At 39.6% G+C, this 27041-nt stretch overlaps 1 protein-coding gene across 2 annotated transcripts in view; it reads left to right on the top strand.

Moving 5' to 3' along the window:
• The first annotated feature begins 3670 nt into the window (after positions 1 to 3670).
• Positions 3671 to 27041, top strand: part of gli1 (GLI family zinc finger 1) — a 54901-nt gene continuing 31530 nt past the window's right edge. Inside the window, exon 1 of one of the 2 annotated variants that reach the window (XM_044169893.1) lies at positions 3671 to 4027. The gene's annotated coding sequence lies outside the window, so the exon portion shown is untranslated. Of the gene's footprint in view, positions 4028 to 16338; positions 16454 to 27041 lie in introns of those variants that run through there. The other variant, XM_044169903.1, reaches the window with a different exon arrangement.

Raw genomic sequence — 27041 nt, forward strand, 5'->3', positions numbered from 1 at the left:
ACTTTCAGTAGACAGTGAATTATTCTTTTTTCTACTGTTAATGTGTTTTATGTGGATATTCTGGCAAGACGATTGTGGGAATATCTCAGCTTCTCATAACAATGTATATAACTTGCAGCAGATTAAGTAAAAGTATATTTCAGTGCAAACAATCACCAATACCACCTAATGGCTTCTATTTATTAAGGACAGTGAAAGGTTTTGTGATAACATGCTTGGGCTGGCTTTCAAGAAAAAAAAAGTGCTAAGCAGTGAAGCAAGATCTCATTTACAGCTCTCAGCTGTCACGTTCACTTGAACTGAATGGGATGGTCAAAAGCTTTTGCTCTGACTTACCTACAACATTACTTACCTTGCCTCTAATCTGTCTAATGCTGTAAGCCCTCAATAAGTTTTGGAGGTAGACATCTGTAACTTTTAATTTGTCTCATTCACCTTTCCTCTCTAGACATGCATTTGGTCTTTATCTAATAATAGCATAGCACAGAAAAAACAGCAATATTACTGCTGGGTAAATATCTAAGGAATCATTGCTAAAGTTGCTGTTTGATTTTTGTTTCTGCATTAGATTGCATTTGGCTATACTATTGATCAACTTATTAAGTGTAATATGATAGGAGTGGCTCATAGTGACGAACCCACCGAGAATTAGCACCAGACTCTGCAGTCATCTTCAGCTCTACACAGACTTTTAGTCTGTTTTGGATCATTATTTTGGTATCATACTTCATCACATAGTTTATTTTCATAGCTGTTACTAAACATGGTGCTTCAATAGTATTTAGATAGTGTCACAATTTGTTTCTGTGACCCCTCAGATTCTGTGACGCTAGAATATTAACTTCATGAAGTAGACCAAAAGGTTGACCAGATATTAACAGCTGTGGGGTTAGTGCTCTACAGACAGACTTGGCCCACAACTTCACTGTAACCTCATTTACAGCTGCAGCAGATAGCTGTTTTCAGAAAAAGAAAGTTCTAATAAACTGACTGTACATCACCTACCCAGCACAAAATAACAAGTTAGCAGCGGCTCTAAACTATAATTTTGATTATACAGGGGTAATGAGTACTCAAGATAATAATTGTGTATTGTGTAAATTGTGTAAATGTAATTCCAAAAAGGATCATTTAAACAAATATATGGAAATGCCAAAAATACATGTCTTACATGATCTAATAAGACCATCTATACTTGGGCTCACTGTATTTGCCGCTTCACCTTTAATCCCCTCCCATTGATAATCTCGATTGAAGCCTGTGTTGGATTCTCTCTGCAATCAGATGAAGCATATGGCTCCAGCATCTGTGGGCCGATTTACATCCAAGTCCCTGCTTGGCTGCTACAGCAGCAGCTATATTAGGACTAAAGCCCACGACTTTCATTGACAAAATCTGATTTAACCATTGGCCGTATGTTCTCAATGGACTCCTGCTTTGGTTCAGGTCACCAACTGTTAAGACTCATCTGTGGGGGTTACTTTTGTGTCGTTATTATGCAATCAAACAGAATAGATTTGAGAGCAAAACTTTCCACACTGCAATCAAAAACTGTTTTATTGCAAGTAAAATAAATTTGTGATTAAAAATGTATTAATGCAAATCAAATGAACTTTTGTTTGCAAATCCAAAAGTATTGTGTTGAGCTGAAAGATGTATGACACGTCTCTATTGGCCAGTCTCGATCGGAGTGACAGCCTGGCAACATCCACAGTTAGTAAACGAAAGAGGAAGTTTTAAAGTCCATGGAGACACAGAGCGGGAGCGGAGAAGACAGAAAATCAATGCGCAGGAATGTTTACACATAACATCTGTCTTAGTAATAGCAAAAATTTTATGTTTCAACTAGTGCATGTAGTATATACATAAACAAATGCTATCAGTAACAACGTAACATCCTTTGTTTCAAACAGCACTGTTTGGCAGAATCTAGTTGACTGAAACTCACCTCTCATCATGGTTACTCAGCTTGTGCTACTGTGCCCATTTTATACTACTGTTCAATACATATACCAGGCTAAAAATAATATACAATTTAAAGTAAAGAAACATTATTTTTTAGATATTCATCTGTACTTTCTACCGACAAAACTGTCCCTATGAAAACTGTTGTGGAGGTGTGTGGATTATCCTGTGTAAAGACATGTTGTATGTCATGTTTTTGTGCTCAGAGGACCACAAATGTAATTCCGGTTGCCGTCATTGTACTGGGGTGATAGCAGACGTTTCAGAGGTGGATATCTCAAAATCTCAACACATAAAAACTATCTGAATAGCTAAATACTACAGGTGTTTTTTTTAATATGGGCGAATCATAAATACAAGAATTTAAAATCTAGATATTTTTGTCTTTGTGGAGAACAATCTCTCCAAGCTGACAGAGTTGTCTGGAGACAACAAACATCTTAGAGGAACACAGAAACGCCTCCTACATACAGAAAATCAATGATGAATAATACAGACAGAGGTAACAACATTGGAGCCGGATAATGTCTTGAACCATATTCAACCCCATTCTGGAAAAAAGATTATACATGAAACTGAGTTTGAGCCATTACACAATAGACAACACATAAGAAACACACAGAATTATCATAAAGTGCTGCCCGTACCTCGGGATGAATTTAAATGCAAGTCATCCAGGCAAACAGTTCATCATTCAAGGGGTACAAAACCTTTAAGAGGGCAATAATTCATTGATCTACTGACCTGCTGTCCGAACAGTGGTGTCTGGCACATGCCATCATGTGGGACGGAGCTTCAGCAAACAGATATAACACCAAGAAGGAAAACAATTTCAGAAAGATTGGCTGTTATTGATCTCTACTGTTGGTAAAGGAATTGACACCCAGGGGTCACAGGCAGCAACAGTAAAGTCACATTTTCCCATCAAAGGTGAATAAGGCAATTAATCAAAACCAAAATCCAAACACTTGGTGAAGAGGGACAATGATGACTGTGCTGACTAGTCTGGGCCCAGGGTTTTAGCCCACAGTCTCCTTGAATCCAAGGCTAACTGTATACACATTTTTCAAGAAGGGACTAACCATGGCAACACAATTGTCTCATATTTTATTGTTAAATGGTATTAATATTCTTTATGTTTTGTAAATCCTTGGCATAATCAGGTTTGTTTGCACATATATTGCATGAATGTATGTTCTCTATATAAAACAGAAATAAGATGTTGTAGAGTGTGGTCTGGTCCTGGTCCTGAGCTGCAGATTGAACTCCAGTCCAGGTTTTGTGGTGGATTTTACTGGCAAGGCGCAGCAATCTGCAGCATCCCCACACGTAGCCAGCCACACACGCTGCCCGAGAGGCTGCTATGAAGTTACACCATTAAAGTAAACAAAAACATTTATAGATAGATAATCCCAATTACTAGATAGGAACGCACTTTATATAGACACAGCCATGTCCACACAAGTATTTTATGAACATATGCATGCTGTAATGACTTTATATAACTTAACTATAGCGCTAAAAATCTATTTGTATTTACTTACAAAGAAAAAAGGCTATACATTGAAAATATATCAGCTTGGGTGGATGATCTGTGGTGCATGTTAACTTTGAAGGGAAAACTGAAGCAGCGTGGTCTTTTTTTAAGAAAAACAAAAAGTGAACTTCCTGTTTCGGGGTGGTCCACAGACTGTGGAGAAAGGGAGGGAGGAGGAAGGGAAGGGGGTTCGCATTCCCACATTGGCTGTGCAACTAACTCTAGGGCGCTTTGCGGGACTCCATAGCCGAACATGGGGTTCAGTTTTGTCACCGTTTGCGTAAAGTGACTCCGAAGAAAAAAGCAATGGAAAAGCGCTTCTGAAACAGGATAAAGTGTCGCTTTCTGTGTAGAATTCAGTCATCTCCATCCGAGTGCGTCTGCCAGAAAGTAGAGAGAAAGAGAGAGAAGGGAGGCTTTACTGGAAACTCAGACTTTCACAGTCCTTGGACACTGAGCTCTTCCAAGGACTCTGGGAATCAAGTCAAAAAAGTTTCATGCTGAATATTCCTGCATTAAACTGAGGTAAGTAGTGCTGATGATTCATACTCGCATTTGAAATCACAGGCGACCATTGATAAATGACAAATTACAAGTTTGTTCGTGGTTGGAAAGTTGCGTTCAATTATTCGGCACTATAATATTCACTTTCGTACTTTCTGAAGTGGGGAAAAACGGTGCAATTGTGCTCTCAGTGATGGAATAGTATAGTCCTCTTTTGGCTTTATCTCTTCAGGTGGTTGTGCGTGACTTTTGCGCTTTGGAAGCATTGACTTAAATTAATAAGGCTGGTTTACATTTCCTGTACACTCCAAATTTCAGTGAGCTGCATAATATTTCTACTAACCGACCAAAATGTGTAATGCTTCAGCGACTGTGATACACCGGTTTTGTGGACTCATTCACTTGGTTCCTCTACAGCGCAAAGAAGCGTTGGTCCTGTCTTTTTTGTTGTTGTTGTTTTGTTTTTTTTGTTTTTTTTTTGCAGCGAATTCAAGTTTGTCAGAGTTTAGACATCAGAAAATGTAAGTTTTCCTTCCTTTTATACGTTCATCTCTTGGGGGAAGTGCTTCTTTTAGGGGTCTGACTACAGTTTAAAATCATCTGGCACAGACAGCCAAGGGTCGCAGGGGCACCCGAGAACAGCTGTTTCTTGTAACCTGAAATACTTGAGGTGCCAATATCTTTTCCAAATGTGAGTTTCTGTCAGGCCACTCACAAAATAACATCATCACTGAGCACTGTGAGAGGCTTCAGGAGGCAGAAAGCTCCTGTAAATGCCCCGTCAACTGACTGATAACTGCCTCAGTAACACACTGTCTTTCTTTTGACTAAAAAAATATGCATTGAAGCCTTCCATAATCTATCTCTAATGTGATACAGATTATTGAAACTAATCTAATTATCTCTATAAGAGGTGACTGTAGCTGATAATGTGAGAAGATTAGGCTGCTGGTCTACATGTAGTGGCCCTGGACTGAAGAGTGTCAACACTGGACTCAATGGAAGAGCCAAACACTTATTTATTCCAAAGTGACAGTGAGAAGTGCTAAGCACACAAACTAACAATCTCCTGAAACCGTATTTGCACAGACACACTCACATACACATAGAGAGAGAGTATATTTGTAAATCACAAAGGGTCTTTAGTAGATCTCCAAAAACATGAGAGGGAAAGACAATGGGTTATTAGGAACAGTGACATTGTGGATTATCTACCATATAATTGTTTTATTATTTATTTCTTTAATTGATTACACTGGACAAGAGGCAAAGAAGTATGGTCAGAGGATGTTTTGTGATAACTTGTGTAAGTTTAACTTAACTTCATAAGTTTCCGTGTGTTGAGAACAACCTTGTATGAGCTGGAAAACAAGTGTGTAAGCACCTCAGACATTTTGTTTGATAACAGGAAAACAGAAACTATAATCAAGTAAACATCCCATTGCAGCATGGATTCAGCTTTTTGAATATAATCCATTGCAGAGAAGGACCCTCCTCAAGGTTGAGACAGGGGAAAGTGCACTTGTCCTTTGGTCACGTGTGAAAAGCTCTGCAGGGGAGCTTCCTCGCTTTCCCTGGTCTTTATCAAGTGTGTTAAGGCCAAAAGGCTCCTTAATGGGAATGCTCTTAAACAAATAGACAATACAGGAAGCAACTGTCCTCCCATCCAGTCACAGGAGAGGACTAATCTGGTTTATCACAGCCATATCAGGCTTGAGTCTCTATCAGGCTGAAGACAATTGAATTTAGTGGAATGAATTCCTTCTCCCATTAGGCCAGTATAAGCAAAGGTAGGCGGAGGATTTTAAGGGGGATTGAATGTTAATACTATGCTCCTTATGTACACTTTAAAGCAAAATTTAATGCAGAGGCAGTTTGAGCAATGACAGTTGTTCGTTAAGAGATGTGTGAGAGCAAAATCTGGAATATGAAGTATGTCAACATGGACTCTTGGTATCTTTGTAACTCTCTCTGGCATAAATGATGTGGACAACATGTTTAAGTTCTGTGTTGGCACTATTGGCTGGCAGTTACGTGACACACGAGTACCCAGAGGCAGGCGGCAACAAGTGGTGTGTTTTGACCAGAATCCATTTTGGTCCGCTCAGCAAGAAACATGTGTCACGTGATGCCTGCTGCTGCCCCCCACAGCCCTCCTCCTCCCTCCCACCTTCTAGAGTGTGTGTGTGTGTGTGTGTGTGTGGGGTAAAGACCACCCTCACTGGGATCACAGCCCCTCAATCAGGCCCTTTCACACCCTGTGAACCTGAAACAATCAGGGTTTAATAGCTGCTGTCTGTCTGTGCCGGCCTTGGCTAAAACCATGTATGCTCACAGTGCCGAGCCGATCAGCTTCGGCAGCAGTGAGAACAGAGTAGACAGGCCTGGGGATGCTCCAAAGGACACATATGCAAAGACAGACACACTCACACTCTTTATGTCTTTATCCCCTGCTACTCTTTTCTCTCCTCATCTTCTAGTTTTCCTCCCATACTTCAAGGCTCATGAAGATCCCTAGATCCCTGGTGTCAAGGTTTGGTATTTGAAGGTTATTTTGGTTCATCGGATTGGGTGTGCGTTGTTTTCAAACTGCTGCAGGGCTTTATACACGTTGCCTGTCGTCATTCGTGGACATTGTTCATTGAGACCGGAGTGAATGGATTTTTGTCATGGTTGTTGTTTTGGTTATCATTGAGCCAAACTTTATCCCACTGGAGCCATCTGAATACCACGACAAAAGGCCACAACTATCATGTATGCCAGTAATCTGTATTCACTGTTGAAAATACTTGCATAAGGTCAGATTGCACTAATGATTTCATTTAGTTTCCTGTAGAGTCCCTCTTCCTAGAAATATAACACTGAACACATCAAATGATGCAGAAAGGAGAATGAATGAATGAATGACACCAGAGGGCAAAGGCATTAAACACTTCAGAAAGCTTGAATCGCATTAGCCAAAGGGCACACATAATAGAAAGGGGAAATGTTGCAGTCATGGGAAATATTGTGAAAATCATTGTTCATGGTCACTTGGAGCTTTCCCACCCATTAGAAGGCATATCAGACAAATTGGGGCAGTGGAGATAAAAAAAAAAGATCTACAGTGACAATTAGTTCAGAGCAAGAGGTCAGCTGTATTAGATGTAATTATTTTAGTTGATGGATTAAGATGATGTTTTAGCCACAGTGTTGGATATTCCCTGCTAATGTTGGTTGTTTCTAGAAAAGCAGGATTCCATAACTGATTTCATAACTTTCCATTATTTTCTGGCATTATATAGACTAAATATCAACTGATTAGTCGAATAAATTGTTAACAGATTAATCAAAGATGGAAATAATTGTTAGTCGTTGCTTTAATCACATTTTAGAAGTACATGTGTTTCATTTAGTTGTAATCTCATTGTGCCAATAGGCTCATCAGCTGAGAATTGACAACAATCAGGATATCCCATAAAACAACCCTGTTGCCAGAGAGAACATCGATGTTGGATGATTCTGCAAAAACCCTGGATAATGTCCATTGACAACTATGGTACGGTTAAGATTAGCAAAAGATTGTGGTTATGGCATATAAACTGTGGTTAGGGTATGGTTAGGGTTAGGCAACTAAAAAACTTGGTTAAGGGTGGGGAAGGATGCTGGTTATGGTTTGAAAAAATAGCAAATACTGATAGTCCGGTCTCCCACATGAAGGTCAGATGGGAATCATCCACCACCCCAACCTCAACCCTGTTATATCAAAAAAATTAGAAAACGTTGTTAATTTATGTATCTGGTAAGTCGCAAAATGTAGATACTCAACGTATCTGTAAATCGTTCACTGACAATGATTAAATTTGCCTACTATATACAGTACACCCTTGATCCACTCATAGCAGCTAAAGCACGATTCAACTTTTTTTATGTTGAAGCACTCACAGCACTTGGTTGTGGTTAGGGAAAGATTGTGGTTTTTGTTTAATACAGAAAAAGTGACTCGAAGCATGAGACATGTCATGTTTACTTTATTAATATTTAACTGAAACCATGGTCTTTCCTTTTACCTTAACCCTTAAACAAATCCCAGTCTCTGGTATCATAGTCCTGCGCTTTGAACGCCCACTGATCACGAATCCTACGAATTCAGTGCCGTAAAAAACGTAGAACTTCCCACAATTGAATTAATGTTGCCACGCAACATAAGCCAAGCAACAAATACATTTTCTCTAAGACTGTATTTGGCAATTTAGTGGTATACAAACGCATTTTGTTACATTGGATGTAAATCGTGATATGCAGAATCATCCAGTATGAACATTCCTAGGATATTGGGCTGGATATGAGGTTGGGAGCACAACACGCAATGAAACAATGGCGGGCCAACTCAACAAGGCCCTGCCAATGTCCTGATCCTAAAAAAACTCATCTTGGAATGACCAACCAGTCGTTCTGTCTTTTTAGGGCAGGCCTGGTCCCTAATGTGGAAACACTCCGGTTTAGCCATCAACTCACTGCTCTAATGTCTTAATACTAGACATGAAAGGTCAAGTCACATGTGGAGCAGCAGGCAGCATTATATTTTGCATCAAATGCAGTGTTTTTGCTTAAGCCTGTGCCTGAGGGAGTATGTGTATGTGTGTGATATAGATTTAAGCATGCTGCTGACAGTAAAAGGCGGAGTCGATCCCTTCCCCATCATTCCTCCTCCTTCTTTGAATGAGGTTGGCGGTTTTTGCTATATTTGTGTGTGTGTGCATGTGTGTAAAAGCAGTTAGGCATGCTGACTGTTAACTATCGTCTCATGTGGTTGATATTAGAAATCAAACTAGTGCTAATTGGATCCAGGTGAGATTGTGAATAGCTTTCACATGCACAAACAACCCACACTGTTACATTAGCTCAGTTTGTGACAATGGGCTTGTGGTTGGGTTTTCTTTGAGAGATGGTGGCTGGCTGTGGATGACAAAGGCGAAACATTAGCAGCGTCTGTGGAGGAGGCAGAGAAAAATTCGATTTTTCAGCATGAGATTCAGTTCAGGTTGAACTGCTGCAGGTTTAAACTGGTGATTACTGGATGAATTTGTTGTTTACAGGTGTGTGTTTGTGCATGCGGGTTCATTCATATCATTTACATTCTTGCTAGATTTTGTACCTGTATGTGTGAGGGTCTGGCCGTCTGTGTGTGTGTTTCACTGTGTGTGTTCTCAGCCGCCGATGACTCATGGAGTGATGGAGTAGGAGGCGGTGTTTGTTATTTCACCGGGTTGCCATAGCCACGGTGCATTCAAGTGCTGCCATCATCAGTGTAATTACAACGCAGTGTCTGATAGTCACCCTCCTCACTGCCTGCGTCTCTCTGACGTCCACCAAGAAGAAAAAAACTGTCAGACCAGTGTTTCCCTTATGCTGTCAGATAGCTGGGGAGGGTCACCCTTGTGATATGCTGAGTTTTTGAAGCCTTTTGAGTTCAACACAAAAGAACAAAAAACATCTGGGTGAAACACTGCTCTAGATTAAATATGCTTACTTTTTTCTTTCTTCCCTCTCCAACAAAACTGCAATCTCTCATTTTAACTTTAAGTAGAGAAGTTAGATCACTCCTCCTTTGCAGTTTTGTTTGTAAGTCACTACATTTTCAATGCCGTTTTATGTGATAGACTATTACATTTTACTGCTGGAATAATTATTTCCAACTTCCACGAAGCGAAGGAGAGACAGAGGGAGACGGAGACGCTAAGTTGAGAAAGAGTTCAGAGGCATATCCATGTTGCGTGTGTTTATGATGAGCCTTCTGGACAACAACTCTGTTATCTGAGATGAGATAACATCCGAAGATCCTTGGTTTGGCAGATGTTCTTGGGCAACTCGCTGTTCCACATACCATACACAATCGTTAATGTATACAAAAAGTATCTAGATATTAATCTATAAAGCAACATGGACATTTGTCATTACTCATCCAGTGGTATGCAGCATGTTTCACATTTAGATGTTAGATATGCACAAAGATGCTATAAGATGTAGCTGCACATGAGGGCTGAGGGCTACTTGATATTTTATTCAGTACATTATTATTTGACGTGGCACCAGTCGGCCCCAGTGAGTGCTTTTTAGGGCTGGGTATCATTTGTGATTTTTTCACAGATCAGTGATATTGATAGCACTTTTTCAATAACTTTGTTTGGGAAATATAAACATGTGTTAACCTTTTGTTTCATTTAACAGAACATGACAAACTGCTCAATCCACCAGCACTGAAAATATATAATTTTGCCTGAACAAAATAAAGTTTGATTTAGTTTAGGAAATATCCAGTTAAAGAAATTTGTCCAAGCGTTCAATTACAGCATTCAATATTTGACAATTTTCGATACTCAATGTTAAGGACACCTTTCAGTAGATGCTCAAAAAGTATTGAGTTTTGATACCCAGCCATAGTGTAGAGTGTAGAGGAGAGTTTGTGTGTTTTTTTTAAAATGCTGCTCAGTGGTCATGTAAAGATCTTGCGAAGGCTAAATTGAGCAATCTCAAAATTTCTAACATAAAATTAAAGATAAGATAAGATAAACCTTTATTGGTCCCCTAGACAGGAAATTCAGGTGTTTAAGAGGGGAGCATATTCTCAGCTGTTTCCACAAGATCTGTGTAAAAGCTATTTCAGATTTTGAAAAGTGAGTAAATGGAGTTTAGGTGCATTTACCCTAAACTGCACCCACTATATACAGATATTTCGATATAAAATAAAGGAGATCTCAATTTGTTCCAGGTTTATAGAGTTCCAAAAACAAAATTTTAAACAATGGATGACCCAAACCACATTGCCATTGTTGCTTCGTACTGCATGTTTATGAGAAAGGACCAGTGTGGTCAGCCTTCTAAAACCACAAAAAAAGATGAAGATTCTTTCTGTCTGTATGTTTTCTTCTTCTCCTTCTTCTTACTTCTCTTCCAAATGTTTCCAGTTCTGTATAAATCTCCCTCCTCTGCCTCATCTTTTTAACATTCCCATTCTTTCTCCTCTCCCTCTGTCGCTCATAGTCTTTTTCTATTCCTGTTTCCCTGCCCTGTAAGTAAGTGACAGTTGTGAGAAGCTACAGTAGCTTGCTGATGCCACGTTAACCAGATCAGATGCCATAACAGGAAGTCAGTCCACATGCATGGACGTAGCACAGTGACACACGTGCATGACTTACTACCACTGCAAGCCAAATGCAGGCCGAGCCGTCACTGATACACCAACATGAATCATCACCGACATGAATGGGTCAAAGGTAACTGCACCCTCAGTCAAACAACCTCATATTTACTACAACAGATTTGACATGACATTCAGTCTGCAGAGCGCTTTGATCCGAGTTCAGGCTCCGTATGGAAAGTCACAAGCTCTCACTGATGATTCAGAGGAAACGCTGCACCTTTATTTTCATTTATAAGTGACATCTGTTGATTGTTTTTGTTGGATAAACTATGATAAATCTCCTTTTAAAGAGAAGCATCTGCAACCAAACCAGACTCATTTAGACTGAAGAGCTCTACAGCAGATGATTAAAAAAAGTGATGTGGTGTGCTTGTTTTGTTGGTTTTGTGAACTGAAGTGAACTGACTGGATGTTTTCTTCTGTAGCATCAAATTTTGTTTAAAGTTATCTTCCCTGTGGTCCAGTGCCATAAAATGTAAATTGAAACTAGCAGTCTACTTAGCTGTTATTGAGAAAATAATTCCCTACAGAAAACAACAAACTATTGGAAGGTCACGTTTTGTGAGATGTAATTAACTTTGTTTCATCAAAGCTTTGCTGTTGTCTCCTTTACAGTAGTGAAGAAGAAGAAGAATCCCTTGTGAAGATTGTACAGTAACACGAAAAATACAGTTCCTGTGCATTTGCTGCATATTTGCAAACTTAATTAAGCCTTTGGAAAAATAATATTATTGGTACGCGCTGAGAAAGAGCTTTCCATTTTCATTAGCAGTGGAATTTGTTGGAAAGGAAAGAAAGGCAGAAGAGAGTAAAGGGTGAAGGAGAGAAACATTTCATAGTGAGTGTGGAGGAGTAGGAGAGAGAGAGCGAGAGAAATGCAGATTGTTTTAAATCCGCAGCGAGTCAGGCTCTCAAATTTATGCCCATGGGCTGCTTCTTGGGTGGGCTGCAGGGAGGGCGGTGCTCTAGCTGGAGCAGGGGAAAGTTGCAGACTCCAGACTGCTTGCCTTGCTCTGAAGCTTGGCTTTTCCTGCTGGAACACATTTACAACTCAACCGTCCTGACTGGCTGGCTGACTGACTGGCCCTGCCCTGCCTGACTTAACTACACCGACTGACTTTTCTGCCGCTTATTGAGCAACCACGGTTTTCAATGTTTTAGATAGTATATCTCATTTTAATGACGCCTTTCTTGTTTTTAACTCTATAATGTTGCTGGAAGCTACAACATAACTGTTGTGAGCGCACAGACGTTTTCATAAGTGAGAAATTATAGTTTTTTATCATTATCATTCACTTTGTTTTAAGTTTAAAGAGCTTCCAGACTTAAACTGATTTCCTCCAAGAAATAGTTTGTACTTGAGAAACATCAGATAAGGCATAATTCTGGCTCCTCTGTATTTCATGCCAGCACTGACTGTTTGTTTTGCTCAGCATGAGAAAGATCCGGGCCTACATCTAGCCTTTGAGTAGATTCCCTGATGTTTGGGATGAAGGAGAGTAGCTCACTCAACAACCAGCTATCAGGCATTGTTTGTCACAGTGGAGATTCAGGCCTGGATGTTAGCTGCTCATAGTGGTGTCAACTTAACATTACATGTAATAAAAAGTCAAATGCAGAAAGAAAAAGAAAAAAAATGTAAGGATTTCTGACTTGTCTGATGTTGAAGCTTTCTGACCTGGTGAAACGCCTTATTGCCTCAAACAATATACATCAGTTTGAGTTCTTCCTCACGTTGTGTTGTACTTAAACACTGAAAGGCCTGTTCCGTGCTGAGTTTCTCTAACTTTTGAAAACAGGGAGGTTTTCTCTGCCTCAATAACAGTGCAGGACTGAATACACAGTGAGGGGATGACATCAGCAGCATGTAAATCAGCTCGCTGCAGAGCAATAATCTAAACTTCAAATTTAGTGGCTGGCTGGTTGGTTCACCACGATAATGTGCTGACACACACACACACACACACACACACACACACACACAGACAGACTCACATGTCCATGCATGCATACACACTACAACAATAAGAGACCAGAAGGAAGTAAACAAGTGGTTGCTTTAGTATGAACAGGGATCATTTATCTTATTTTAAGGATTTTAAAGTTTTAATCACACAATAATCTATCTTTTAAAAAACAAACTAAAATACACATTATCCTCAAAGTTAAAACATAAAAACTCTGCTTTTGAAAAGAAAAGAAATGCATTTGGGTATATTTCTTCTTCCCAGCAGTCTTGGTTCATTCCAGCCTGTGTATCTGGCTGCTTTGTGAGCTAATTTGCTCTGAAGGTATTACGGTTATTGGAAGGCTTGTAAACCATTAAGTCTTTATTTACAAGCAAAAGAAAAGAGGGTATGGGTAACTGTGTGGGGGCGAGCTAGGTCTTGGTACAGGCGCTGACCCCACTGTAAATGATCAGAACAACTGAATTTCTTGGCTGACAGGACATCTGGTCCTATTTGCAGCAGACTGCAGACCTCTCCTCAATTACATAATTGTGCCCATTAATTATAAGAGGAGGGCCTTCATTTCCTGGTAGCCAATAACTAACAAAAAGAAAGCCAGTAAAGAAGGACTCTAAGACACACATGATTATAGTGTGTTTGGTTAGACATGAAACATGGCCTCCCATGTATAAGAGCAGCCCAAGGTTAAAAAGCCACATAGTATATTGTATTTCCAGTGTTATACGGTGAAGAGTGCATGTGATCATCCATGAAGCTTATGTAAATCTTCACTTTAGAGTCGAATTTCAGATTATAGCAGGAGTGAAGTGACGTGGCAACACAGCTGTTGGTTAAACACTGTTCTTGATGTTAAAATCTTCAGACAGTTTGTTGTTTCTTCAGTATCAGTAGCCACTGTTTTTGGCCACACACAAAGCTCCCTGTAGGTCATTTCTCCTGGAGAAGACCCGGAGAAACGGCTCACCTACATGTTGTGGCTGGATGGATGCAGGTGTGATGGCTGTGGTGGGTTTCACACCATGGCTGTGCAACTGAGGAGAGCTTCTGTTTGAGTGGAATGTATGGTTACCTCAAAGTTTCAGCATGATTGGAGAGACTGTAAAGATTGATTTTAAAAATGATCTATCACCCTATAATACTGGGTAGTGCCATTTTTAGTTTTCAAAAGCCCAAGTCTCAGTTTTTAATTTTGCAGAATTCAGCTCATTTAAAGGATAGGTTCACATTTTTTCAAGTTCCTCTCCACATATCCTAAGATTATTTTAATGTACTGTAAGTGTACTGTAAAATTCTAGGGCTGCAACTAACGATTATTTTCATTATGGATTAAGCTATAAAATGTCAGAAAATAGTGAAAAATAAGTTGTAATCTCAGGATGCAAAACGGCGTCTCTTCTGTGGTTCCCATGCCGTGAACTGACCTGCTGCTGCACTCAGCATGAAACAAATGTTGGAATGACAATGCGGCTGTCGCAGCTGTTGTTTTTTCAGGTCCAGAGCTGTTGTCCTCCTCCTCCTCCTCCTGTACTTCTTTCTCCTGATGCTCCTCTTGTCATCATCACTGTCTTTATGTCAGGGGGTGCAGAGCGGGATCCGCCTGTAGGACAGGAGCTCACACAGTAATGCACCTGCTAGCAGGAGTTTGAGGAGAGCACGGGACAACGGAATAGTATCTGGTGGGGGAGAGATACTTTCTTTCTGTGAGTGTCAGAGAGAGACACAGAGAGGGCAGGACACAGTGAAAGGAAGAGGCTGTGAGAGTGAGTTTTTCGGTCTTTGGACTGCGGGGAGGATCGAGGTACCATGCTGGGCATTTATGCCGGGGTTTATGGGACCAGACTCGGCTGAATACACAGAGGGTCAACAGGGATCCACGCGCACTTTTCTTTTCACACAGAGTACAGCGCTGTGTGTTCGTACTGTGATAGACTGGCGACCTGTGCAGGGTGGTTCCCTGCCTTTCGCCCAGTGCATGCTGGGAAAGCCCCCCTCCCCACCCTGAGAAACAGTAGAGAATGTCAGGATGAATGGATGAAAAATGCCGCCAAAATCGTTCTCGTCATACCACATTTTTTATACATCACACAAACTGGGACATTATATGCTTATATTGTCTGTATAGTCCTTAAAATATATACAATTTCCAACACCCATTGTTTGAAAGTTTACCAAGCTCTTCTCTAATCTTTTTTTCTCTGTTTTTGTGTGAAATATTGGATAATTATACTGATTTCTTTGTAAGGTGTCATACGTCAAAAATGTTGGAAACCACTGGATCAGAGTATGTTATCTGTCCTTTGTAACCAGTCTGCTGACTGCTAACAGTTTTATGATGATGTTAGTTGTTGTTTGACAGTTTTTAAAGTAAATAAACTTAGTAGTAAAATATTGAATGGGGAGTACACAATTACACGCCTTAAATGAGATCAATTACGACATTTAAGTGTGATCAAGTTATGTATGTCAAGTATGTGAAGTTAGTGACGGAGTTCATGTTGCACAACATGATGTATTCTATTATGCTTTGGTTTGTATTAACCTGGCAAAAGCCACAACTTTTAATGTAATGTCCAACAAAAAGTGACAATGTTTTTCTTTACAACACACAATATATTCATTTTTTGTGGCATCCAAGCAGAAAATTTTGGTTAGGTTTTTATTTATTTATTTTTTACATTATTTTGGTCACGGTTTAGGTAAGCTGTTGTTAAGGTTATGTGTAAGGCGTTGGTTATGTTTACATTTAGTTTAATTTCAAAATATTGTCTGTTTGATTCAGTTATTGCACCATGCTCCATTATTTGTGTTGATATTATAAGAAACGCTAGTATACTGTACAGTCAGTTGTCGTTGATCCAATAAACCACACAGTCTCACTTCAGTTTCTCCTAATGTGATGACTCTGCAGCAGGTTGTGACTTTGTTGGACTTTCCCGACTGCTGATTATTTCCCCAGCAGCTGAACCCCGTTGTCCTTCACTCTGTTCCCGTTATTTCTATTCAGGACGGGATAGGCAGTTGTTCTGCTGTGGCACATTTATTGGCCCTTATTAGCTAGCACCTGTAGTCCATTAAAAGCCCTGGTTTGCTGACAGACGGACAGATACGTACTGTCTTTGAGTTCTCAATGTGGTGAGAGGAACACTTCATTTGGGATATGAACAGAAATTTGTTATTCTGTAGAGAACAGTCGCTGGATGTTCAAAGTTTCAAACACTGAAACCCTCAGGATCCCATTCAAAGGGGTTATTTATCGACCCTTGTCTTCTCGCGCAGCTGTGGAGCAGAAATGTGGTGAGCACTTGTGCGTGTCAATGTGTCTGTGTGAATGTTAAGTGTTGTGTGCATGTGCTTGGGCGTACAGTGGGCAAAGGGTCCCAGATGTGGATGTTGTGCAAGGAGGGAAGTTGTAGGTGATTAGTGGAACTTTTGGGTCCAAGCTTGTGTCCGGTACTGTAATTTGATTGGTACAAATGTTGAACTACTCTGCTTAAGGAACACTATAAAAAAATTAACTTTACAGATGTAAAATTTAAAGCATTATTCAAGCAAACCAATATAATGTTTGCTAAACAGCACTGTGGCATCAAGTGACAATTCTGATATAATGGTAAATATAAAACGTAGTTTTAACAGTAACACAAGTAGAGAAGAGTCAGAGAACTGACTTAGAAATGTCAGTTACAAAACAATCTATAAGTGTGCAAAGAGGGTGTTGAATTGGGCAAGGCTGTGTTTTATTGCTTATGAATTAGACTTCTGTAAGAGCAAGAACGTATTTTTTCTTCTTTCAAAAGTGAAATAGTCTTGCTTTAAGTGACTTGTCTTAATGCCAATTGTCCATTAACCACTATTGAATTGCACCAGGGTCAACAGGTCATTCGCACAGCTAATTCCACCAGAAATTAATCAGAAATATTTAGTAGGAAAATGATACTGTACTATATGACAGAGTATGGCACAGTAATACTGCTTTGTCATTTGTTTTGGCTTTAGAATGATGTGCGTAGCTCTTGCTTGTACCATGGTCATTTATAATTAAGTGGTTGAATAAGCCATTAAAAAGGAGTATAGGAAGCACCTAGCAAAGTACAACCTGATACTGGAAAGTAGCATAAAAGGGATCAACTTCAAATGCATTTTTTACAAATTAATTTGTTATGTTATATTTCAGACTATTTCATGGCTGGTTGGTCCAAGTCCAAGAAATAGTTCGGCACATAAACCCCTGTAAAACTATTAATTGTCGTCTTTACACTTAGGTTTTCTTATGGATTAAACAAACTTAATACAATGTGTAGATTACTGAGCATTTGAGGTGCTGATAGGTGGATTTTGTGACTTTTGGACAGAGCCAGACTAGCTGTTTTCCCCTGTTTCCAGTCTTTATGCTAAGCTAAGCTAACTAGCTGCTGGCTGTAGCTTCATATTTAATAGAGTTTAATATGTGAGTGGTATCGATCCTCACATCCAACTCTAGGCAAGAAAGCGAATAAGCTGACTAAACTGTTCCTTTAAGACAAACTACAATATCACATTGCATCAATAGTCAGTCTTCAAGTCCAAAACTGGAGTTTGCATTCCATTATCCTCAAGGAATCCAATGGTTTTTAGAAGACACGCAGTGTTGACGGGACAGACAGTAGTGGCAGAAAACCTTGACATTGTAGAATGAGTTCGGATACAAAATCAATCACAAAATTTAGCTTTTCCTCCAAGACTACTGGAGTTCCTCAAAAGGTCAATGTTTCCTTCCCCATTTCAAACCAGGTTTGTTCTTCCCTTGAATCTCTACTTAAAAGTGCGTTCGATCAGCACTGAGGCTTTAAAGGGTCAAATAACTGACAGCGGGGTCCTGATGGTTCAGTGGACTGCGTACACCTGGTGTTGTGAACCAGAGATCTTTGACATACATCTCAGATGCCTTTCTCTCCAATTTTTTTGTGCATCTTTTTCTTGCAGTCATCATTTAAATAACTTTAAGTAACTTGAGTAGCACTAACAAATCTATGTATAATTACTAATAAACTGATCAACAAGTGATCAGATCCCTTCGCTGTTAATTGGTGGTGAGTTGAGTCCTTGTGGCTGCTCCCCCCTCTTCCTCCCTCTTCTTGCTTCCTGTGGGATAGAGCCAAGCCTCGAGGCAGGGGGATGTCTGTTTCCATCCAACCATCTCTGTCACACATGCTCCAGCTTGTCAGACTGAGTTTGTGTGAGGGTGATTGGGTGTCAGAGTGCGTGTATGCATGTAAATGCCTACACAGTATGTCTGTAGCCCCTTTTTATACAGCCTGTTCAAGGTGGGAATGTTGCACCGTTACTCTGCCAAGCTGTTCTGTATAAAACGTACAAACACGGAACACATTAAAGGAGCAGTGTGTAGGATTTAGTGGCATCCAGTGGTGAAGTTGCAGTTTGCAACCATTTGAATACCGCTCGCCTCACCCTCCCCTTCCAAGTGTGTAGGAGAAATTATGGTGGCTGCGAAACTAGCGAAAAACAAAAGGTCCTATCTAGAGCCAATGTTTGGCTTGTCCGTTCTGGGCTACTGTAGAAATATGGCGGTGCAACATGGCGACCTCTGTGGAAGGGGACCTGCTCCTGCTGTAGATAAAAACAACTTATTCTAAGGTAATTAAAACACAGTTCTTATTTTCAGGTGATCATACACTAATGAAAACATACTTATGAATATTATATTCCATTTCTGCCAATAGATCCTCCTAAATGTTACACACTGGTCCTTTAAGCTGGCAGCAGAGATAGTAACGTCGACGTCTGTGTAAAACGGGGGAGCCGGCAGGATGGGACGGATGTATCTGTGTGTGTTTAGATTTTCAGAGAGATATGGATGTTTTCTTTCTGTGGGTGGAGGTCACTGTCTAGGACATGATGAAAAATTCAAATTGTAGGAGTTCACTGCGATCCAGCTTCTAAACACAACTTTGTCTTTGTGACTTTTATCTCAGGAACAGCAGCGGTAGATCTCTGATTTCAGATTTAGCATGTGAACATGTGTTATGTGTTATGTAATATTGATTTACTGTCACATATGACAAAGAAAAACAGCAAATTCGCACAATTGTGATGTTGGGGATGTTTTTAAAATGACATGAAAAATAATCTATCAAAATTGTTGTTTCAGCTCTAATATTTACACACATACACATTTCAGTAAAAATGTTTTCATCCTTTGTAAGAGTGAATCTGAAGGTAACGATACATCTTTTCCATAAGAAGGCACTAACATGGTGTTCTGCTCTAAAACAAGTCGTCACATTAACAAATGTTCTCAATCATATTTTATTGCAAATTCACAAAAGGATTGCGCGGCTTTTGCGGCCACTAAACATGCAGAAATAAGACAAAAAGAAACTGTAATTCTCAAAGCACCGGCAAAGGGTGAACTGCACTCCTAACTGTGCTGCCAAGCAAATAGCGTCTTGGTGCTCTGATGCTATTTGCAGGTATGTAAATGAGGTAATATGCATACATTTGGTGTAAAATTGGCCCCTTTCTATGCAAATGAGTCTCATTGAAAAACAAGATCAAATTCACAAACACCAGCGCTAATAGCCACACGCAGTTAGAGTGAAATTAATAGCGTCTTCAGTGAGTTGGTGGTAACTGAAGCGCATTTATAAGGGCCGTCACACCCGGACTTTCCAGTGATCATGGCAGCAGTGATTGTAGCCAGGCGAAGCAATAGCGTATCACAGTACATCATACTGTATGTGCACAGGTGGCACAGAGACAGCAGGCCTACAGTACCTGATATTCACCATGAGGGATTAAACTGTAAAACAACATAAAACTGCTGTAAGAAACGGAGATGGTGGTTACGCATTGTAACAGCCCAGCAGAGAGCAGAGTTGGGGAGAAAACGTCTCTCCATGTGCCCAGAGACATGACGCACAGTTAAAGCACCCCAAATAACAATTACTCCATACAGAGTGAGTCATAGAAAAATAAGACACATCCCGCAGATAGAAACAAATGAAAGAGCAGGGGGAGTTATTAGATAATTAGAATAGTTATAATTTCAAATCAAAACATCTCTTTTCACATGAGTGGAAAGTTTTGTTCTTGCAACTGCATTTGTAAAAAAAATTTGACTCAGATGTTGCTTAAACGTGTCATGTGATATGTTACTTCAGTGAGAAAAAATATTACTGGGACCACTACAGAAAATTGCAGATGAACATTTAACAGATGCAAAACAATTGCACTCAGCTGCAAAACTTTATGGCCGTGTTTGCGCTGTAATATCATTAGTGCAATATCTTTTGTGAATCGGACCTTGAGACGGCGCAGATAGTGCTTGCCAATGATATGCAATTCATGGTGCTATCAGCGGCCACAATTCATTCTTTGTGAATTCGCTCCTGTGTTTTTTAAACTCTGGGAAACTAATTCTGTGTTTTTTCTTGAAACCAAACGGTTCAGCACTATCATTTCACACAGTCAGGGTTTTTTGCATTTTGTGGTTCCACATCATGCCTGATCTCTCACAGGCAGTATGTTAGGAGACAGTCTGCGGTGTACAAACATCAACGGGATCTGTGTGTATTTCTGTGTAAGCAAAGCTGTGTGTCTTTAAGTTAAACCTTTATACACACACACACACACACACACACACACACACACACACACACACACACACACACACACACACACACACACACACACAGTGGCTTTGTTTACCTCAGTACTCCTTCCCCTGCTGGTTGGCCATCAGAGCAGACTGGTGGTGTATCTGAGGTGTGTGGCTTACCACCATGTCATTGCCTGGAGGGCTCTTGCTGTCTGTTGTCACCTATGCACACAGACACACACATAAGTTGTGTTTCCCTTCTTTGATTGATCCAGAATGAAGGAAACCTTGCCATCAACCTAAATGCATAAATACACAATTTCTCACACCAACCTGTTAAGCAGTTCATACTTATTTGTACAAAACGAAATGTCACTTTTTGCATTAGATAATGTAGCTATGGGCAAAATGTAGCCTGGGAGGACTGAACCAAAGCAGCTTTTTGTATTAAAATAAGAGAAACCAAAACTTTATCTTAACTGGAATAGTTAAACCCCAAAAAAACTCAGTGGAAGCTAGAGCCCTTTTCAAACAATGAATATGTAACACTGTTGGCTTCATCTATCTGTAAAAACAAAAGCACAAGCATAGAATGACAAAATGTTAATTTTAACATTTTATTTATTTTTATATTTATTTTAATTTAATTCCTAACTGCTCATATGCTGTATGTAAATCATTTTGCTGGATATTCACAATTTCAACCATGCATGAATGACAAAAGGTAGGGTGTTCTGTTCTGATTATTATTGTGGTTTTATGATTTTTTTTTTTCTTATGTTGTTTTTTTTGCCCCACACTGTGAGGGGGAAAAATCCTTTTTTATAGACATGACATTAGAAGAAACACCTCAAAATCGGTTCATTGTTCATTGTGTTTTGTGATTCATGATCTGATGAAAAGTAAGATACATTTTATTACGGTACTGTATGTTTTACCTTGTGCTGTTGCAGCGTTTGCATTAATGTGACGTCATTTAATTCAGACTTGTGCGGTGACATTAGACAGACAAGGTAAATTGCCATCACATTTACGTAAAGAGATGCATGTCTGAAAGGGTCTTAGGTGTACAAGCTTTTTTTTTTTTTGGCATTTTACATACATTTATAATAATGCTTAAAAATTATGTCTGTCACTGTAGGGATGTGATTGTGAAAATATGGTGTTTTTGTGGGATATGTAAGAACCAGAGTTACTGGCGATAAGAATATGTGCAGTATGTACGTACACATGTATACACACACACATTGACACACTCACCTTTCCTAATACAACCTCCTAATACACCCATATGTCAACAAGGGAGTTGCTTTAACCTGAGCCAAGTGGTTTGGAAGTTGGGGGGGAAGTTAAATTAGCAAGTAGAAGATAATTCATTGGTCCATCCTCTCTCCTCTCCACTCCTCTCCACTCCTCTCAGTAAACACATTGAAGAGCAAACGTTTTTAACTTGGAGTGTTAGTGCCAGAGCTTTTCTGCTAACTGACCCGGGGCTCTGAAGAGCTGCATATAACAGGCGCCCACATTGGCTTTTGTGTGCAGGAGGGTCTTTACATAACCCACGTAACCAAGCACATTGTCTAGCAACCAGCCAGCTACTGAAGGGCCTTGTAAATGGAGGAGGGGGTCTGCTTGAGTGGAGGCCAGTAGCCGGGTTGAGAGGCTAGTGGAGCTAAGCTAGGTCATGACTAAAGGCTAGTTTGTTAGCCTGATAATGCCCTAAGGGTACTGATGCAATGAGCTCCCTCAGCAGCAAAGGGGCTAATGAAAAGAAATCTCATGCTGCAGTATTAGTTTAGTATAAATTGGGGGGAAAAAATCTGATTTAATGATAAATTATGCCTGCTTGCACACAACAATTATTATTAATAATAATAATAATAATAATAATAATAATAATAATAATAATGATGGATTACATGTATATAGTGCTTTATCATGATTACTCAAAGCGCTTTAGAGTGAAGGGGGGAAACTCACCTCAACCAAAATTCTCATTTTGTGTCCTGAAAGCCTCATATAAGAAAGTCATACTTTTCACAAAAAGTCACATTTTTGCCAATGTAAATCATTTCTTAGGTACCCAATGCCCCTCACTATTCTCCCTACCCCATTACTCCACAAAGCCCGGCCTTCTTCACCCTATTTCTAATGTTTGGGTCTGAGCCAGAATTACCTTGGAACTGCCCAGGATGTTGAGGTATATTTTTCCTCACCGCTCCCAGCGATGCGTTTTTTCAAGATGTTTTCTTTTGGCAGAAGAGAAATATTTGCATGTCTCTCTCATTGCACCGTCCAGATCACACCCAAAAGACTTTGAGATCTTTAATAAAACTGTCTGGAGTCATTTTTAAATATTTTAATTGGTGGATCTTGAAGGAAAGTAACTAAATTATGATTATTATTATAAAGTATTCATGTCTGTGTTTTAAGAGGTATCAGTGGATACTGAAGTAAACTGATGTAACTTTATGTAAAATGTTTACTATAATTCTGCAGATTAATTTCCATTACCCAGGTCAAAACCATATTTATCTCTGAAGAAACTTTGACTAACACCAATTGTTCTCAAACAGTTGCGACAGTGGCAGCACAACAGGCCTCACTGGTTACTGTGATTTTGACGCAGTGACTCATTATCAGCTCCACACTTCACCTTAGATCAGATGATAATGACCCATTTATCACCGACACTTGATGCCCCTGTCATTCTTAACAGCTCCCTGCCAGGACAGAGGAAGCTTTTGTTGCTGTTCCTGAGATGTCACTATTGTCTTCCAATACACAAAGACAAGGTGTCCTAATGGCCCCTGATGGCCCCTGCGTGAGTCCCTGGACGGCCCCTAGTTACACCACTGAGGGTTTTCTCGCTATTGTCACCCCGGCTGCAATCACGGGGCACGGCCAGAGTATGGAGGCGGGGGGGAGGTGGATGTGGGTTGTATGGGTGCTTTGAAAAGATGTGTGAAATAGGAGTATGGGTATTAAGGGTCTTGGCTCAGTTGGGGGTTTATTGTGTTGAAGGCTGAGCCCCCTGCCGGCATCCATGATCTCCTCCATTGACACAGAAGCTGTGCTCCACTCCCTGTGTGTTTTTGTCAACCTCTTTCTCACTACTCCATCTCGCTTTCTCTCACTCCTTTGCACCCAGTGTCTCTTAACCTCCCTTCTTCCACTCTCTTCTTCCTCTGAGTCAGAACCAAGGAATCTGGAGAGTCCTCCTCTCTCCTGTTTGAGTTCATACTGATGCGTTTAATGCCTGTGAATAGTGATGATGACGACAGGTCACTACAGCTGTGTTTCACCACTGTGTCAACTGCTCTTGGATGTATGTAATTTAGAAGACATGTGTTATAAGGCCAAAAGTATGTGGACACTTGGGTTCTTAGTCAGGACAGTAGTTAGTATTTTAGAAACACTGAAATGAGCCCAAATTTTCCAAATAGAATTTCACCCATCACCAACCAAACTCTGTACGAAATGTCTGAGTATTTAAAACAATTAAAAAATCACACTTTATTTTTTAACCCTACATTATAATCTACCCTCACTATATGTATGTTATTCTGGTGGAGAATATTACTGTAAATACTTTTTATTTTAATTTAGGTTAATTTAAGTAAAACTTGGTGGCAACAGTTTGGAGAAAGCCTTTTCTTGTTTCAACATGAAATGCACAAAGAGAGGTTTATATAGAAATGGTTTTCCGGGTTTATCGTGGAAGATCTTGACTGGCCTGCACAGAGCCCTGACCTCAGCTCCATCCAACACCTTTGGGATGAACTGGAACTCCAAAATCTTGTAGAACGTCTTACCAGAAGACTGGAGACTGTTATAGCAGCATATTAATACCCATGTTTTTAATTGGGTTTGTTCACAATCTCATATGGATGTAATATTCAGGTGTCCACATACCTTTGGTCATACAGTGTGTGTCATTTAGATCTTAAGACATCTGGGACACCATTTGATATGCAAGCTTGAGGAATACCTGACATACGTACGTACATAATTCTTTCAGCTTTTATAGCCATTTGCATCAATATAAAGTATATTCTTCTCTTTCTAATTTATCTGTTCACTCTGTCCCCCACAATGTGCTCTCAGTGATTCGGACACAGGTTGTGAGCGTGTTTCGGACAGATTGTGAATGTGTGTGTGTACATACATGTATTTGCACAGTGTTATCCAGCTTGTGTGAGGCCAACAGGAGTCGCCCGATTGTCAATAGTAGAAGTCAATAAAAACCCGTCATTGACAAAGAGAGAACAAACAGCTGCAGTTTGTTCAGGATTTCCTAACAAACACTCCACAAGGAGGGCCACGGATAGTGGAGAGAGAAAGAGAGAGAGAGAGGGGCAGTTAGGACTCGACTTTTCTTGTACAACACCAGATCAAACAAGGTATTGTCTCACTCATCAGGAATTATTACAGTGACTGTAATTACAGTGAATGCTGATCTAACTCCACACATAGACACAAACATACAGTGGTGAAAGGAAGTATTCAGATTCTTTACTTCAACAAAAGTACCAATACCACAATGTAAAAGCATTTAGAGTGTAATTATTTTTTATATATATATATATATATATATATATATATATATATATATATATATATATATATATATATATATATATATATATATATATATATATATATATATATACACTATTGGATTATTACATCACTGAAGCACTGACATGTAAGCAACATTTAAATGTTACTTTTTTATGCCGTTGGGTGGTTTAATCTAAAACAATACATCTTATAATTTTTTTATTTGATTTATTTATAGATGTACAAAACACACTGAATCCTCACTTAGCATGATGAAGTGAGAAAACGTATTTCCAACTGGGTCCCAAGATGTTAAAGGAGAGACTGAAAGCATATAATAAAATGAACCCCTTAGGAATAGATCTAGTTTTGACAAACCCAAAATAAAATGTTTTTGAACTGTTTTGATTACAGTCCTGATCCTGGTCTCTTCTGAAAGGGAACTCTTTGGAGTAATACTGAACCAAATTTACAGAGACACAAACATGGTAAAAAATTGTAAAATGTGGTTATTTCACTGTTCTTTTCTTTATGCACTCCCGTTACAAAATAAGCCACTGTTGTAGCCATGATAATGGTATCTCAAAAAAGATTTATATCAGTAGAGTAGTGAGGCTTTGCACTTTCAAATGATTTCAATGATTTCTCAAGGTTGAGTGAGGCTATAACTCGATGTCATCCTAAATATGGTGACAAACTCCGCTCCAGACCTTCATTTGAGCTGCTGTGTTAAGAGGTTAAACAAAAGAAAAAAATCTGAAACAACAAAATTACATTAGTTCAAACTAAATCAAAGAATAAATATTCACACGAAAACACCCAAATAAAATCAAATTGATGGCTCAAGTCAAATTTCATTAATTCTGTTACCTTACTTCATAAATAAGGCCTGACTTGACCCCTAAAAGTCTGTCTTATTGATGAGCACACATTTTGTATATAAATGTAACTACAGCTGTCACAGGCATGTAGGGGCTTAAAAAGTACATTATATACCTCTGCAATGTACTGGCCTAGAAATATAAAGTAGCAGAAAATGGACATACTCAAGTAAAGTAAGTCAAAATTGTAAATCCATCCACATCTGCAAACATACTGTACATGTAGTCATAACATTACCACAAGGATCAGGAGTTCACAGTGTCTTTAGGTTAATGAACTTGTGCAATAAGTTATTGCACTTGTGCTGACATCCTGACATCACCATAAAGAATCAAGAAGTTGTCTGACCCTCCCATGTCCCTTGTAAATGTCCTCAGCTGGAGCAGACCAGCCCAGACTGGGACAAATGTGCAGGCTGACCGCCTGTGGCCTGCGGAGAGAACATGAGGAAGGACTTTGGGACCTCGTAAAAAAACTGTCACCGTTTGGCTTGTCAGGAAGCCCCCACTTGTTTTTTCATTACTTCCTGTAATTTCTTTTTCATTGGATGTTACACTTGCTCCTCTTACGATAATATGTTTTTACTCTCACTTTTTAAAGTTGTATTAACACACTTTGTCAAACTAGTCTTGTTAAGAGCACCTGCTAATAAGTAAATGTGTGAAATGTGAATGACAACAGTGTCCCTGGCTTGCACTGTCCCTTGGGATAAGCCACAACAATAGGAGCACAACACTAGAGCCCTTATGCAAACAAAGTGTTCTCGAATGAAGGAGGCATTTAAAAATGATCGCTCTCCACAAACAGAATGCAACCCTCCTCTCTCTGTCCTGCTGCAGC

Source organism: Siniperca chuatsi, linkage group LG2 (genome assembly GCF_020085105.1).
Source record: "Siniperca chuatsi isolate FFG_IHB_CAS linkage group LG2, ASM2008510v1, whole genome shotgun sequence".
NCBI classification, from domain to species: Eukaryota; Metazoa; Chordata; class Actinopteri; order Centrarchiformes; family Sinipercidae; genus Siniperca; species Siniperca chuatsi.